Genomic DNA, 15,831 nt, shown 5'->3' on the forward strand with positions numbered 1-15,831 from the left:
CTTGATTTTTGCCTCCAACCTTCTTTCCGTGGTGGGTACTGTCTCTCATGGCTCCCATGGTTGCTCTTGTAGCCAAGCATCTCTAGGATCACTGCTGCTGAGGCATATATCAGCTCATTGGTTTCAGTGATGGTTGTGGTAGAGATCGCCCTCAATGCTGCATTCATATCTTCTAGGAGACTTTCTGATGGCATCTGTGTGCATCTGATGCCCTCAACTCTGTGTGTGTGTGTGTGTGTGTTTGCTGTCTTTCATGCATCCTGATTTCATCCTGCATTCATATTATTGGTATGTGTGAGTCTGATTCCATTGATGTGTTTTTGTACTGCTGTTTGTCCTCCCAACCTATTCCAGCCCAGCAGACAACCATCAACTTCACCCTGTCTACAGCCAGTCCTCTCGCTACATTCGTTCAGATCTCAAAGATCTAAGATTTGCTCAATCTTGTCTAAATTAAGTGGAGGTTTTTGGGGTTCCGTCATGCTCAGGTGCTACAACGCATTCCCCACCGAAGCTTCCCCACACATAGTAGCCAACCAAGTGAACAGCGAATCAAGCCACCCAAACAATCTTTTTTCATCAATACATAATTTTAACGTATCCTATTGATGGTGTGGTCCTTGCTTGTGAATGTAAAATTAAAGTACACCATTCTTTTATCTGCTGAAGTAAAATGTTAATGTAATTAAGCATATTGATTCCTGTATAAAAACTGTACTTTAAAGAACAAAACAACCACATAAATATGTCTACTTATAGGAATATATTATACAATTGGTAGCTCTTAAGTGTTGCCTATTTAATAGATTATTATTATTATAGATTATTTGATGTTAAATTAAACTTAACTGTTGGAACTACAAAAATTTGTGGGGGTGTTTTAGTTTTTTTTTTTTACAATATTGGTGTTTATTATGGTATATGAATGTTTGATAATGCCAAATTGCTGTGAATATATTGAATGATCACATAAAATAAAAGTTTAGATCTGTGAACATACTAACCATAAACTTTTATATAGGGTTAATTACATGTAATTTTACATTTTTCTGTATTTAACCAATAGAATCCAGTGCTGTAACAGTCAGATTTCATGGATAAACAGTACAACATAATAGTTTGTAGGCAGGTCAATCAATTTAATGGTTATCCACTGTAAATTTATAGGTTAAGAACATTTACTGACAGATTACCTCTGTTGAAAAATTTTAAATAAGATTTAAAAAACAGTAAGTGACTGTTAATTTAAATAACTTTTCTTCATTTTTCTAAATCATTACTTTGACAAGCACATGTTGTAGATTGATAATAATTGATAAATAATTTATGAAATAACATAATTCTGCTGTTATTTAAAAGATATACAGTGGAAACCTGTGATTTCATTGTTGAAATTAGATTTTCTGCGCATGCGGCAGCCCGCATGCTGCCTGTTGCCGTAGCTCCGTCTCGTCATCTTACTTTTTCCAACTTTTAACTTTCCTTTTTTCTTCCAAACTTGAGTTACTTGTGTGTAAGTGTAATTTAAACTACGCTCTTTGCGAAAATGAGGGTAGAAAGTGTTTTTGTACTTTTTTTCGCCGTAGAACTTCTTCTGCTACTCGGTCAGGGCACCGCTGCATCTCTGCATCCTCAGTGTGTCCTCCTCCAGATCTCAGTGGGGACATCGGTTGTCCTGGGCGCCATGCTGCTTGGCTTCAGCGCGATCAGCTGTTCCCTGGTGTAAACAATGCGGCCAAACAGCTGATCGCGCTGAAGCCAAGCAGCATGGCGCCCAGGACAACCGATGTCCCCACTGAGATCTGGAGGAGGACACACCGAGGATGCAGAGGTGGATTGAAGCGGCGAGGGAAGAGAGAGGGGTGCAGACAAAAGAGACTTAAGAATAAGAGATTTAAGCCGTGTCTGCCTTCTCTCGTCATGGGCAACATGAGATCGCTGGCGAATAAAATGGACGAGCTAACGGCGTTATCACGGCTACACCAGGATATCCCGGACCATAATGTTTCCATCGACGGCTTTCAGACTGTTCGGGCCGACAGGGATCACACCAAGAGCGGTAAGCGGGAAGGTGGCGGGCTTCCTGTTCTGGTCAACAACAGATGGTGTAACCCTGGTCACATTACTATCAAGCAAAGCATCTGTAGCCCGGACATTGAACTGTTAGCTGTGGGACTCCGGCCATATTATCTGCCACGTGAATTTTCACATGCCATTGTTGTGGCTGTTTACATCCCCCCTTCTGCTAACCCGGCATCGGCGTGCAATGCCATTCACACCTCCATAGCACAACTCCAGACTCAACACCCGAGTGCACTCATATTAATCTCGGGTGACTTCAACCATGTCAGTGTTTCAACAACACTGACTAATTTCACCCAGTATGTGAGCTGTCCTACTAGAGAGGAGAGGACACTGGACCTGCTGTATGCTAACGTTAAGGATGCATACAGCTCTTCCCCCCTTCCCCTCTCCCCCCGGGCTCACTGAGTGCATCACTGGCTACATTAACTTCTGTGTGAATTGCAATGTCCCAACTAAGATGGTCCATTGTTATCCAAATAACAAACCGTGGGTAACAAAGGACATCAAGGACATTCTGAATGCCAAGAGGAGGGCCTTTACTGATGGTAATAGGGAGGAGGTGAGGGCAATCCAGGCTAACCTGAAGGCGAAAATCAGGGAAGCCAAGGAGAAGTACAGGAGGAAGCTGGAGCGGAAACTCCAGCAGAACAACGTGAGGGAGGTCTGGAGCGGCATGAAGACCATCACTGGCTTCAGATCGACTGGCAGCAGAGGAGTTGAAGGCAGCTTGGACAGGGCCAACAAACTTAATCTGTTCTTTAACAGATTCTACACACCGGCTCCTGCTCATCCCCCCTCTAACTCAGCTGCTGTCGGCCCTCAAGCTCCTCTGAGTACTCTGCTCCCCCCTCCCCATCAGGCTAACGGCCCTCTCCTGACCGACGACTCCCCCGCTCCCCCACCTGTAACTTCTGCTGTGTGCCTTACTGCTGACCAGGTGAGAGGATAGCTGATGAAGCTCCACTCAAACAAGGCTGCAGGCCCCGATGGCGTTAGCGCCGGGGTGCTAAAAGCCTGTGCCCCCCAGCTATGTGGAGTCCTTCAACATGTCTTCAACCTGAGCCTGAGTCTTCAAAGGGTCCCCATTCTGTGGAAGACATCTTGCCTCGTTTCTTGTTCCTGTGCCGAAGATGCCACGCCCCAGTGGCCCCAAGGACTACAGACCGGTGGCATTGACCTCCCACATAATGAAGACCCTGGAGAGACTAGTGCTGGAACAGCTGCGGCCCATGGTCAGACCCCTCCTGGATCCCCTTCAGTTCGCCTACCAGCCCCGGCTGGGAGTTGAGGACGCCATCATCTACCTGCTTAACCGCATCCACACCCACCTGGATAGGCCGGCAAGCACGGTGAGGATAATGTTTTTTGACTTCTCTAGTGCTTTCAACACCATCCGGCCAGCCCTGCTGGGAGAGAAGCTGGCAGCGATGCAGGTGGATGCCCCCCTTGTGTCCTGGATTGTGGACTACCTGACTGGCAGACCACAGCACGTGCGCCTGCAGCACTGTGTGTCAGACAGCATGGTCAGCAACACTGGGGCCCCTCAGGGGACCGTCCTCTCTCCCTTCCTCTTCACCGTCTACACCACAGACTTCAGCTACCACACAGAGTCCTGCCACCTTCAGTAGTTTTCTGATGACTCTGCTGTGGTGGGATGTATCAGTGGTGGTGATGAGATGGAGTGCAGGGCTGTGGTGGGTAACTTTGTTTCATGGTGTGAGCAGAACCATCTGCAGCTCAATGCGACAAAGTCTAAGGAGCTGGTTGTAGATCTACGGAGGGCCAAGGCACCAATGACCCCGGTTTCCATCCAGGGGGTCAGTGTGGACATTGTGGAGGACTACAAGTACCTGGGAGTACATTTAGATAACAAACTGGACTGGACCAGGAACACTGAAGCTGTTTACAGGAAGGGCCAGCGCCGCCTCTCTTTTCTGAGGAGGCTGAGGTCCTTCAACATCTGCCAGACAATGCTGAAGATGTTTTATGAGTCTATGGTGGCCAGTGCTATCCTGTATGCTGTTGCATGCTGGGGCAGCAGGTTAAAGGTAGCGGACGCAAACAGACTCAATAAACTGATCCGTAAGGCCAGTGACATTGTGGGGGTGGAGCTGGACTCTCTGGCGGTGGTGTCAGAGAGGAGGATGCTGGCCAAACTACACGCCATCTTGGACAGTGTCTCCCAACCGCTCCATGACGTGCTGGTCAAGCAAAGGAGCACCTTCAGCGGAAGACTTATCCCACCAAAAAGCACCACAGAGCGCCACAGGAAGTCATTCCTGCCTGTGGCCATCAAACTATTTAACTCCTCCCTCTAAGGATTAGTCTGTTTGACCCTAGGTCTTGACCCTAGGTCACTAAACTGGACATTGAGCATTACATCTCCGCCTTAATTAATAATAATTGTGCAATATTCTGTGTACTACTCACGTGCAATATTAGGTTTCCCATGTTAGTTTTCTTATTTATTGTATTGATATTATATACCTCTATTACTCTTGACAGTACATGCACCTCCGCTTATTACTATTACTTATTACATATTTGGTGACACTGTATTTTATACTGTACTTTCATCATCAACCAGTAAACCCACTTGGTACTCGACACTTAGTTTCTTATACTTATACCGACCTGATACTTAATTTATTTTCTGACCTGTTTTATAGTGTTTATAGTGTATCATTCGTTACACTATATCGTTTTCTAGTACTTCTCATGTGTGCACTGACGTAAAGGCAAGCTACTGTAACAAAGAGTTTCCCTACGGGGATCAATAAAGTATTTCTGATTCTGATTCTGAAATGGGAACTGTTTGGCAACTTTTGCTGTCGAACATTTTACCGTTTTTTTACTTTCTTTTTTTACAGTGTGCAACTATCTGACCAGCCCATCCTCACCAGAAAAACAATCATATGCAAGCAGCCTATTACAACCCATATTTACATTTACTGTTAGGCGTCGTCGTCTTATTTTAACCCAAACCATGATCTTATCTTTTGGTTTGGTTGAAATATCAAACAGGCTGTTGAGTAGTTTTTCTGTTTTCTCATTAACATATGCATTCCTGTTTCACCAATAAACACACACAACACACTGACACAAAGCATGTAGACACGTGCATAAAGAACACAAATACACTCTCCGTCTCTGTCACACACACAACAACTCAAGACTCTTTGGTAGCTGAATTGTAGAGGACAAACAGATCGATGTGGTTGGTGACCTCCATTAACACATCAACAACAGAAGGAGTCTGCAGCTTCTCTGTCCTTCAACCTGCTCTCAACTCTGTGTGTGTGTGTGTGTTTGCTGTCTTTCATGCATCCTGATTTGCATTCATATTATTGGTATGCGTGAGTCTGATTCTATTGATGTGTTTTTGTACTGCTGTTTGTGCTGTTTCTGTCTTTGTGTTTGCTGTGTTGATGAAGACTGAGGATGTCAGGTAGTATATTTTTGTTCCTGATTGTAAGGATGCATTGTCAAATACAGTATGTGTATGTTTGTAGGCATGTGTGGGTGTTTGTGGGAGATTTATAGTTGAGTTAATCTTTGTAGAAAATGCTTATTTTGTGTGTGTGTGCTACAAATACTCCTCTTTTTCCTGTTCCACGACTGGTGTTGCCAGGATATGATGCTATTGTGTATGTTTGTATGTATTATTATATTAATTTTTGACATTTATTTACACAGTTATAGACTGAGGACCACATACCATATATACATATACTCTTTATACCACCATTATAGAGAGAGATCTGTAAAACTGTTGACAGAACAACTCAAACTGCTATCTGTCACATTTCACTAAAATGAAACTGAGAGGAACTGAGAGAGAGTCTGACAATTCAAATATAACAAATCATTGACTAGAATGTGACTTCATTATGTAAAAGATTGTTTTTTACTTTAGAATGTTACATTTTGGTCTGGAGTCTGCCAGGTTGTTTTTTTACCCATGAGTACTTTAGCCCCTTGAATTTCACTGCAGGTCCGTATATACAGTTTTCCCCAGCTGGTACAGAGCTGGAAAAATGTTGATGCGTCCATCTCAAGTTTGGGTAATTTATTTGTACCCAACCCAAATGGATCTTTTCAGGTCAAGTGCAAATTTTTGGAAACATAAAGTACTTTATTTTCAACCCATGTCACTACTTGGGCTTTTAAATAGAACACACAGTTTAAAATTAAAATTCATCCAACCATTTTCTAAAATCATGTAAAATAATAATAATAATAATAAATACACATTATCACTATGACATATGGCAGCTGAGTGGGTGTCACAGTCCAACCTCTTAAAGGTGCTCATATTGAAATTAGACCAGATGCTGAAAATTTTGTGGTCGCTATTGGAGCTGTTACAATTTCAGACAAGCAGGGGACACCGAGGTGGACAGGAATGTTCTTTATTAAATGATAGTGATGATTAGTAAGGGGACAAGGAGATTCTGTAGGAGGGAGATCACTGGAGGCAGACGAGGAGAGCACCAAATGCAGACGGGGAGATCATGGGATATGTACTGAAGAACCACTGAAGAGCCACAGGAGACTGGGTAACCACAGGAGACTTGAAAATACAGGAGACTGGAGAAACACAGGAGACACAGGAAACTGGAGAAACAAAGGAAACTATCGAAAGGAGGTTTTCTATCGACTGGTATGAGGAGTCCTAGATATGAACGGGGTCGGACACTGACTGAGGTGAGTAGTGTGCTTTTGTACCGGCTGTGATTGGAACTGATGGGGAGCAGGAGTGTGATTGAGAGCAGGTGTGGGTGATTACTGGCTGTGAGGCCTGGCATATCTGTGACAGGAGCAGCCAACAATATCTTTTTTAAATTTCATTTGTTTTGGTTTAATATTTTTTTCTTCATTTTATTCTATTATATTCTACATTATGATCACTCTATTTCACGCAAATGCTCCCTATATTCCAACACTTACGGTAAAAAGACTTTGAAGCGGCTTCTTGAAGTATTAGGTTTAAACTGCATTTGGTCCAATGCATTGAGATTGCTTTTGAATTAATGTCTTTAATACGTTTAGTCACACCTGACATTTGTCCCTGTAGAACAGATGCGCCATTGTAGTTTTGCCCTCTCATGTCACCAATGTCAAGACTGCATCTAAGTAATATGCTGCTATACATCCTCACCCGGATATAAGAACATGAAACACACAGACACACAGACAGTTTTTGGCCCCCCCACTTCTGAAATGAATCGCTGATGCTGTTGGGTTCCTTGTAATCTGCTCTATCTGTTCCATTTCTATTGTTGAGATGTCCAGCTAAAGGAAACATGGACGAGCCTCATCCCCTTGAATTCCCCACGGAATTTTGATACACAACTGAGGACAATAATTAAACAATGACAATGGACACAAAATAATGAGAATAAGAAAATAACTCTTTTTGAAACTCTAACAGTTTATGCTCTGTTTCCATGAATGCTGATAGTTTAAACTCTGCTTTCTGACAGCAACACCTGCCAACAGCAAACGACAGCATCCTGCTGAAATGGTTTCTGCATCTGTGTGACCTATGCTGTAACTGGCATTACAGGAACCGCACTAAGCTGGTTTAAATCCCATCTATCGATCTCAGTTTGTACATGTTAACAATGAGTCCTCGGTGCGCACCAAGGTTAGTCACGTTGTTCCACAAGGTTTTGTGCTTGGACCGATTCGATTCACCTTATATATGCTTCCTCTGGGTGATATTATTAGGAAACACTCCATAAACTTTCATTGTTATGCGGATGATACCCAATTATATCTATCGATCAAGCCGGATGAAACTAACCAGTTAGCTAAACTTCAAGCATGCCTTAAGGACATAAAATCCTGGATGACCTGCAATTTTCTGATGTTGAACTCAGACAAAACTGAAGTTATTGTACTTGGCCTCAAACACCTTCGAGATACATTATCTAAAGATATAGTTGCTCTAGATGGCATTGCCCTGGCCTCCAGCACCACCATAAGGAACCTCGGAGTTATCTTTGATCAGAATTTATCCTGTAACTCCCACATGAAACAAACTTCAAGGACTGCCTTCTTTCACCTACGCAACATTGCAAAAATCAGGCACATCCTGTCTCAAACTTATGCCGAAAAACTAGTGGATGCATTTGTTACTTCTAGGTTGGACTATTGCAATTCCTTATTATCCGGCTGCCCGAATAAGTCCCTTAAGACTCTCCAGTTGATCAAGAATGCTGCGGCACATGTACTGACAAGAACTAGGAAAAGAGATCATATTTCTCCAATATTAGCTTCTCTGCACTGGCTCCCTGTTAAATCCAGAATAGAATTTAAAATCCTTCTCCTCACCTAAAAAGCTCTTAATGGTCAGGCACCATCATATCTTAAAGATCTCATAATTCCATATTACCTGACTAGAACACTGCACTACCAGAATGCAGGGTTACTTGTGGTTCCTAGAGTCTCCAAAAGTAGAATGGGAGCCAGAGCCTTCAGTTATCAAGCTCCTCTCCTGTGGAATCACATCCCAGTTTGGGTTCGGGAGGCAGACACCATCTCCACATTTAAGAGTAGGCTTAAGACTTTCCTCTTTGATAAAGCTTATAGTTAGGGCTGGCTTGGGTGAGTCCTGAACCATCCCTTAGTTATGCTGCTATAGGCCTAGACTGCCGGGAGACTTCCCATGGTGCACCTCTTTCCTCTCTCCTTCTCTCCATCTGTATGCATTTTTATCCCATTACTGCATGTTACTAACTCGACATCTTCTCTCTCCCGTAGTTCTGTGCTTTCTCGTTTCTCTCCTCTCTCCTTCTGTCGCTTTCAGCAGGTATTTCTGCCTCCGGAGCTGCAGAGACTGAATCTGTAGTTGTGGGCCACTTGCTGCCCTCGTGTTCCTGCTTGACAACTGCTACTACAGTTGTTGTTATTAGCTATGTTACTACTGTCATTATTTTTCCTATAGCTGTCATTCCTATTATTATTATTATTATTATTAATTTATTAATATTACCACTACAATTACATTATTACTAATTTAAAAAGCTAGGTGGTATTTGCATTGTGCCTCCCTCTCCCCCATGCCCCCTCCCCCAAAACCTCTCTCTCTCTCTCTCTCTCTCTCATAACCTCTTTATCTCTAAACCTCTCTCTCTCTCTCTCTCTCTCATAACCTCTTTATCTCTAAACCTCTCTCTCTCTCTCTCTCTCTCTCTCTCTCTCTCTCTCTTAAAACCTAACACGGCAGCAGCGGATGGCCGCCCACCATTGAGTCTGGTTCTATCCAAGGTTTCTGCCTGTTAAAAGGAAGTTTTTTTTCTTGCCACTGTTGCCAAATGCTTGCTCATGGTGGGATTTGTTGGGTCTCTGTAAATAATATTATAAAAACTGCGGTCTGGACCTGCTCTATAGGAAAAGTGCAATGAGATAACTTCTGTTTTGAATTGGCGCTATATAAATAAAATTTAATTTAATTTAATTTAATTGCTAACGGTTAAGTTCTCGTCTCCAGTTGAGCAGGGCATCCTGTCTAACTGTTGAGCAAGCGGTTGAACTATGGACCTATCACTGTGCAAAACATCCTGTGCAAACGTCTCCAAGTTGTAAGCGACATCAACACCTTTTTACCTACCAGCTTTATGCATGTTTAAAAATAGTGATAGCTTACTGATAACAGCTTGTTGAGCAATTTTTTGTATCGTATCACATGTTTTGTATTTAACGTAGATGTGTAAGCTTTATTCAATATCTTGCTTGTGACTTGAGTTTTTACCATATATGGCTTGAGCTTTTCCTGGTCTCCATCTGTATAAAAAGGAGACACAGAAGGGTGTAGTGCTATTCTTTTTCTTTTTGCTGTTTGAGTCTGTGTGAGATACTTCTTTTCTTCTTTGATTTTCTTTATTCTTGAATGATCATTGAGATAGGTAGCGTTGAAGATTTTTGTTACCTGTTGATCTAGCATTATTAGAAGCTTTTTTATTTTTTGCATAGAAGATTTTGATAACCCATATCAGCTTTGTTAAGCTTTAAATAAAAACAGATTGTACACTCTACAATCGAAATATAGTTCCTGAGGAAAGACTCTTCTCTCAACGCCGACTGCGACAGCCTCACATCTAAAGGTAGGATGCTGCTTGGGAGAGGTCGAACACTTTAGTAATTATTTTATGCTAAAATGTCAAATTGGTGTTGAACAGCTAAATACTAAAATTTAACCCTCTCAGTTCCACTACCTCATGCATGTTTGAACAGTTATAATTCAATTATATCACCTTATATTTAATTGTAATTTTGTTTTGATTTGTTGCTAGTATGTAAAGTGAGGATTTGTTTTTGAATTGAACTGGAGTTGTTAGTTGGGTTAGAAGAGGCTCAACACTGCCTCATTAAACCGGGTGAGGCTCTTGAACCCAGTCTGGACTCTCCCTCAGGCAGCCTCTCTCAGGCTATCTGAGGTACCACCAGATTCTCCAGCACTTCACTTCAGCACATACACACCTGAAAAAAGTCATACAACCAAGCTGGTTATCGCCAGTCAACAAAGGTCTCTTAAGCACGCTTTAACATAATGTTTAACTGCGTATGAAGAATATAGAAACCCATCTAATACCTAGGTCATAGGGCATCAGTCAGCCGTCTTCAGGTAATATATCCTTGCTTAGAGGGGGTATGGGCAAGGAACCACAACATTATGACAGTGCAGCAATCCCCTGAACTGCAGCACACTCCTGCCTCTGCTGTATCACAGCAGCCACGTCCTGCTCCAGTTGGACCGCAAGCTCCTGAACTCTGTGCTGCAGCAGCTTCCTGAGCTCTCTGTGCTGCAGCAGTCACACAATTCTCCAGTTCTGCAATGGTTCCCCGGACTCCCAGTTGGGCTGCAACCTCCTCCAGTTCTGGTTGGGCCACAACTTCCTGAATCTCCTGAGCAGCAGCACACTCCGGCACTCCTGTCCTGCCTCCTGGCCGTCTGCCTGACATCTTCTGCTTGGCCTTGTGTCACACATTGTCAACATATTTCAATTAGATATTCCTAAATTTCTGAGTCTGGCACCTAAAATATGGTTAAACTACAATAAATTAAATGAAAGGTAATTCATGTTTAGACATCTTAAACCACTTGGTTAAAGTATGGTGGTCATGGTTAGAGGATAAAAATGTCAACACTGGCCATTTAGTTTATGACATTAACCCGGGAAGTGTTGAATGAAAACCCTCTGTACACTCATCCACCTCTCCAACCTGTACAAAAATAATTCACACTGTCTGAACATCACACTACCTACATGAGTACTGAATATTTGCAACATAAATCCCAGAATAATGCATTATGCAAAATAGTAGCATGAAAGTCATTTGTAGAGTATTAAAAAATATTATAAAGAATATGGTCTAGAGGAAAAGTGCAATGAGATAACTTCTGTTATGAATTGGTGCTATATAAATAAAATTGAATTGAATTGAATCTCAAGTGTTCTGACTGTGGACACTAACTTTTACTGAAAATAATCTATTCTACAAATAACAACCTGTTGCAATTTGCCAAGCGTGAAAACAGGGAATACAAGGGAACAGGACCCAAATACAGACACTGGAGGCAGAGATCAATGATTTATTAAAGAAGCCATGCAGAGGCCGGCGACAAAAGCAAAACCCCTCTGAACGTCGACAGGATGCCAGCAGCAAAAAAAAAAACCCTCTGGAGGCTGGTGACGAAGGTGAAACCTCTCTGGAGGTTGAACAGGATGCCGGCAGCGAAGACGGAAACCATCTAGAAGCCGGCAGTGAAGGCGGAACCCATCTAGAGGTCTGCAGCTCAGGTGCATCAGGAGACAATTAAGCAGGTTCAGGTGATGCCCACTAAGTAGAATCTGAGCCACACCACCTCCTCTCCATCATAGAGACAACAGCACTGTTCCAGCAGGTGGCCCGCAATCACAGATCCAGATTCCAAAGCTCCTGAGGCAGAAATACCTGCTGAAAGCGACAGCAAGAGAGAAGAGAGAGAGAAGAGAAAGCACAAAACCACAGGAGAGATAAAATGTAGAGTTAGTAACATGCACTAATGGGATAATCATTCTGAAAATTTTGCTCTATGATTGTGGAAATTCACTGGAAATAAAAAAACAACAACTGCTGTCTATGTCTTGGTCCATCCATACAGCCAAAATGATTTGAGGCAGACTGCAGGTTAATGAATCAAACTGGCATCTTCTGGGGTCCTGTTCTGAAAGACCTGAACAAAATAGAGAGGAAAAATAAGACTAAGGCTGTTTTTGTTTAATGCATCAATCAAAGACATAAATTCACCTCCTTTCAGAGGGGTTGTTCACCTTCACTGTTCAACCTGAGCACAGCTATGCAGACAGATAATCTCCTTGACAGGTGTATTGTCTTCTTCATTGAGACGATTCCTTCAAAATATCGACAGAGTAGAACTGGAAGAAAATATAGCATATTTTTCAGGCATTTGGCCATGGCACATAAATATTACATTTATATCACCACCTGCTGGCGAGAATTAATCTGTCAACATAGGTGTTCTTCTAAAAAGACACCAGATATTGATAACAACAACTTTACAGTGTCAGTTTTTATTTTTATTATCACAAAGACCACCTACCCTTAAACAAACCTAGATAAATATAAAATTGTCACATTACATGACATTTTGTTGTTATTTTGTCATTACAGTCGTGCTCGCTACCTGCATACGTATGCTATCCTGCATACGTATGAGAAGGCCATGTATTTTGGTGCAAACCGCAGAATCACACTGTGGAACCCCTCCAAAGCAGATGTTTGGTAGAGAGGGTCAGCTTTTTCACATCACCAAGAACACGCTTGTTCATTAGCACCTTCTCCAGCTTGTAGGTGGCCTTTGTTACTAGAGGGGGGCAGAGAATAACAAATACATAAAAGATGATGAATGAATAGCAGCTGAGAGTATATTACAGGATTCTAATAAAATGACATAATTGCTATTGAGTAGTGGCATACCGTGTTTCAGCCACTTGTTTTTGTCAGTGGAAGGAGGGTGGAGGCACTTGGGGAAGAGTGGATTTTCATGGACATGCACATTCAGGATGTGGTTGAGAAGAGATGTCCATTTTGCCACTGTTTCCTCTCCATTGGATCCCTCAAGCAGGTTGGTCTGGTGTGATCGCCATTTTTGCAGCACAGAAGGCAAAATGTAGTTATGTACATGATTTCGATGTGTCATTCTGGTGAAGGTTCTCACATGCATTGGAATGAGCACCTGTAATGTAAAATCAGAACGTACCTCTCTGTAACAGTGTTCATAGCATGTACTACATCCCATTGTAGCACTGTGGGATGCACTGGCCCTAGAAACTTTTTTAGATTATGTCATTGTTTTTACAAACCTTGTTAGTCTGGACAAAAGAAGAGCCTGTGTAGTAGACAGTGGATGATAGGTGCAGATTTCCTGCTAGAGAGCTGCCCAGAAGTGGTTGAGTCTTCCACTCTTGTGTATGAGCAACTCTGGTGGAGGCACTTCTGGGTCACAGAAAGGAATGTTCCTTTTACAATGGGACTACCTTGCAGACTCTTAAGAAGAAAAATTTAAAAAAGCTCAAGCAGGCACTCCTGATACACCAAGAAATTCACCATGTCCTGCAGTGTCTCGGTTGATGCTCTGTTGACAAAGAAAACCACAGGCAACAAAAACGACTTGTTACAAAATGTATTATTTAGAATTTCTCACATTCATAGTGAAGTAACAACATTCTCACATCAGTAACAAATCAAATACTGTTGTGATTGTCCTATTATGTCTGATTAACAAAAAACTATAACAAACAAAGTTACAATTCCCTGGTGGTGTCAACCAGTTCAGACATGCTGGGGAGGTAGGTGGAGTCATCATGATCTACCATGTTGGAGCTGATTTCAGATTCCTGAAAAGAGGGAAACTGCAAGTGAGGACACTTTGGTGGTCTATAAGGTGGTACTGGTTTCCACTTAAATGGAGTTGAAGAACAGCTACTCAGTGTTGCTTAAGCCCTGCCCTCAGGGAGGAGTCTTCCTGAGTGTCTGCTGTTTACCCTGGCTAGTTTCACCTGAAACTGACCTTCTTTTGTTCCATGATGGCCCAGTTATCAGGCCTATTGTTTTCTGGCTGCACCTCCCTCATCACTGTTAAGTACCTGATTAGCACATGATTGGCTTGACCATGGTGTTAATACACTGTGGTAAACGGTTGGCAAGTTGAATCTCAGACCACCATTTCTGTTTAAAGAGGGGTTTTCTTTTTTCACAAAAATGGCTTCTTTGACTCCTCTTTCAAACCAACTCTTCTCTCTACTTAGAATCTTCACCTCACTGTCTTCAAATGTGTGGTTTGTAGCTTTTAGATGCAAATGCACGGCGCTCTGCAATCCCGAGTTAGCGTGTCGTCTGTGCTGATAAAGTCTTTTGTGAAGTGGCTGTTTAGTCTCACCTATGTACCGTTCTTTGCAGTTTTCCTCACTGCATTGAATTGAATAAACTACATTGCTCTGTTTTTGTGTGGGCATCTTGTCCTTAGGATGAACGAGTTTCTGTCTTAAAGTGTTGCTTGGTTTAAAGAAAACAAGAACATCGTGCTGTCTAAAGATCCTTTGTAGTTTTTCAGACAGTCCAGATACATAAGGGATGGAGACACCGTTCCTTCTTGGTTCTGTTTCCCTTTTGTCCTGTTTTTTGGCTCTTTTAACTTTGTTGAGAGCCCAAGTAGGATAACCACAGGCTCAGAGAGCATTCTGGACATGCCTTTCCTCATTCTTCTTACCCTCTGAGCCGGTGGGCACTTCTTGGGCTCTATGTTGTCCGGATTACACCCGGCTTGTGCTGTAATGGATGGTGTGAGTCAAAGAGCAAGTATTGATCCATATGTGTTGGTTTCCTGTACACTTCTATCTGGAGCTTTCCGTCCTCTCCTCTGAGTGTAGAACAATCAAGAAAGGCCAGGCGGTTCTCTTTGGCATCCTCTCGTGTGAACTTGATGTTGGGGTCCACAGTATTGATATGCTCTGACAATGCTTCCAAGTCTTGTTTCTTGATCTTCACAAAGGTGTCATCCACATAGTGGTACCAATGACTTGGTGGTGTGCCCAGGAACGAGGTCAATGCCTTCTTCTCAAACTGTTCCATGTACAGGTTGGCCACGATGGGAGAGACCGGAGAGCCCATGGCACAGCCGTGAATCTGTCTGTAGAAGTGTCCCCGGAATTGGAAGTAGGTTGTGTTAAGACAGATGTCTAATAGTTTGCATATGTGTTCAGGTGTAAGCTTGGTCCTTTCCTGCAAGGTAGAGTCCTCCTGCAGTCTTCTCCTCACCGCTTTCACTGAATCTGATTGTACATACCTAGAATCTGTCTGTTAACATCACAGACATTCACAAACTTAGAACTTGACCTCTCAACATAACTATTCTTTCTGTTGCTCAGCGTTGCCCATCTTTTGTTGATTAGCAGTGTATTTTCCGATGGATTCCGCTCAGGGAACAAGGTCAATATATCATTACATGCAGTAATGTTAGCTAGCTTACATGAAAATTATGTTTGGCTAAAAATACACGATGTAAAATCACGTTATGGGTTTAAAATTTAGTAGAGTTACTGTGGACTACCTACTGTAATTATAACATAAACACACAAGCCAATTTACACTCATTGGTGGGCACATACTGACGACGATGGCACCAGATGTCGGTGGGACAGGAGGATGAAGGCCGGGGCGGGAGATAGTCAGTTC

This window comes from Siniperca chuatsi, linkage group LG6 (genome assembly GCF_020085105.1).
Source record: "Siniperca chuatsi isolate FFG_IHB_CAS linkage group LG6, ASM2008510v1, whole genome shotgun sequence".
In the NCBI taxonomy this organism is placed as follows: domain Eukaryota; kingdom Metazoa; phylum Chordata; class Actinopteri; order Centrarchiformes; family Sinipercidae; genus Siniperca; species Siniperca chuatsi.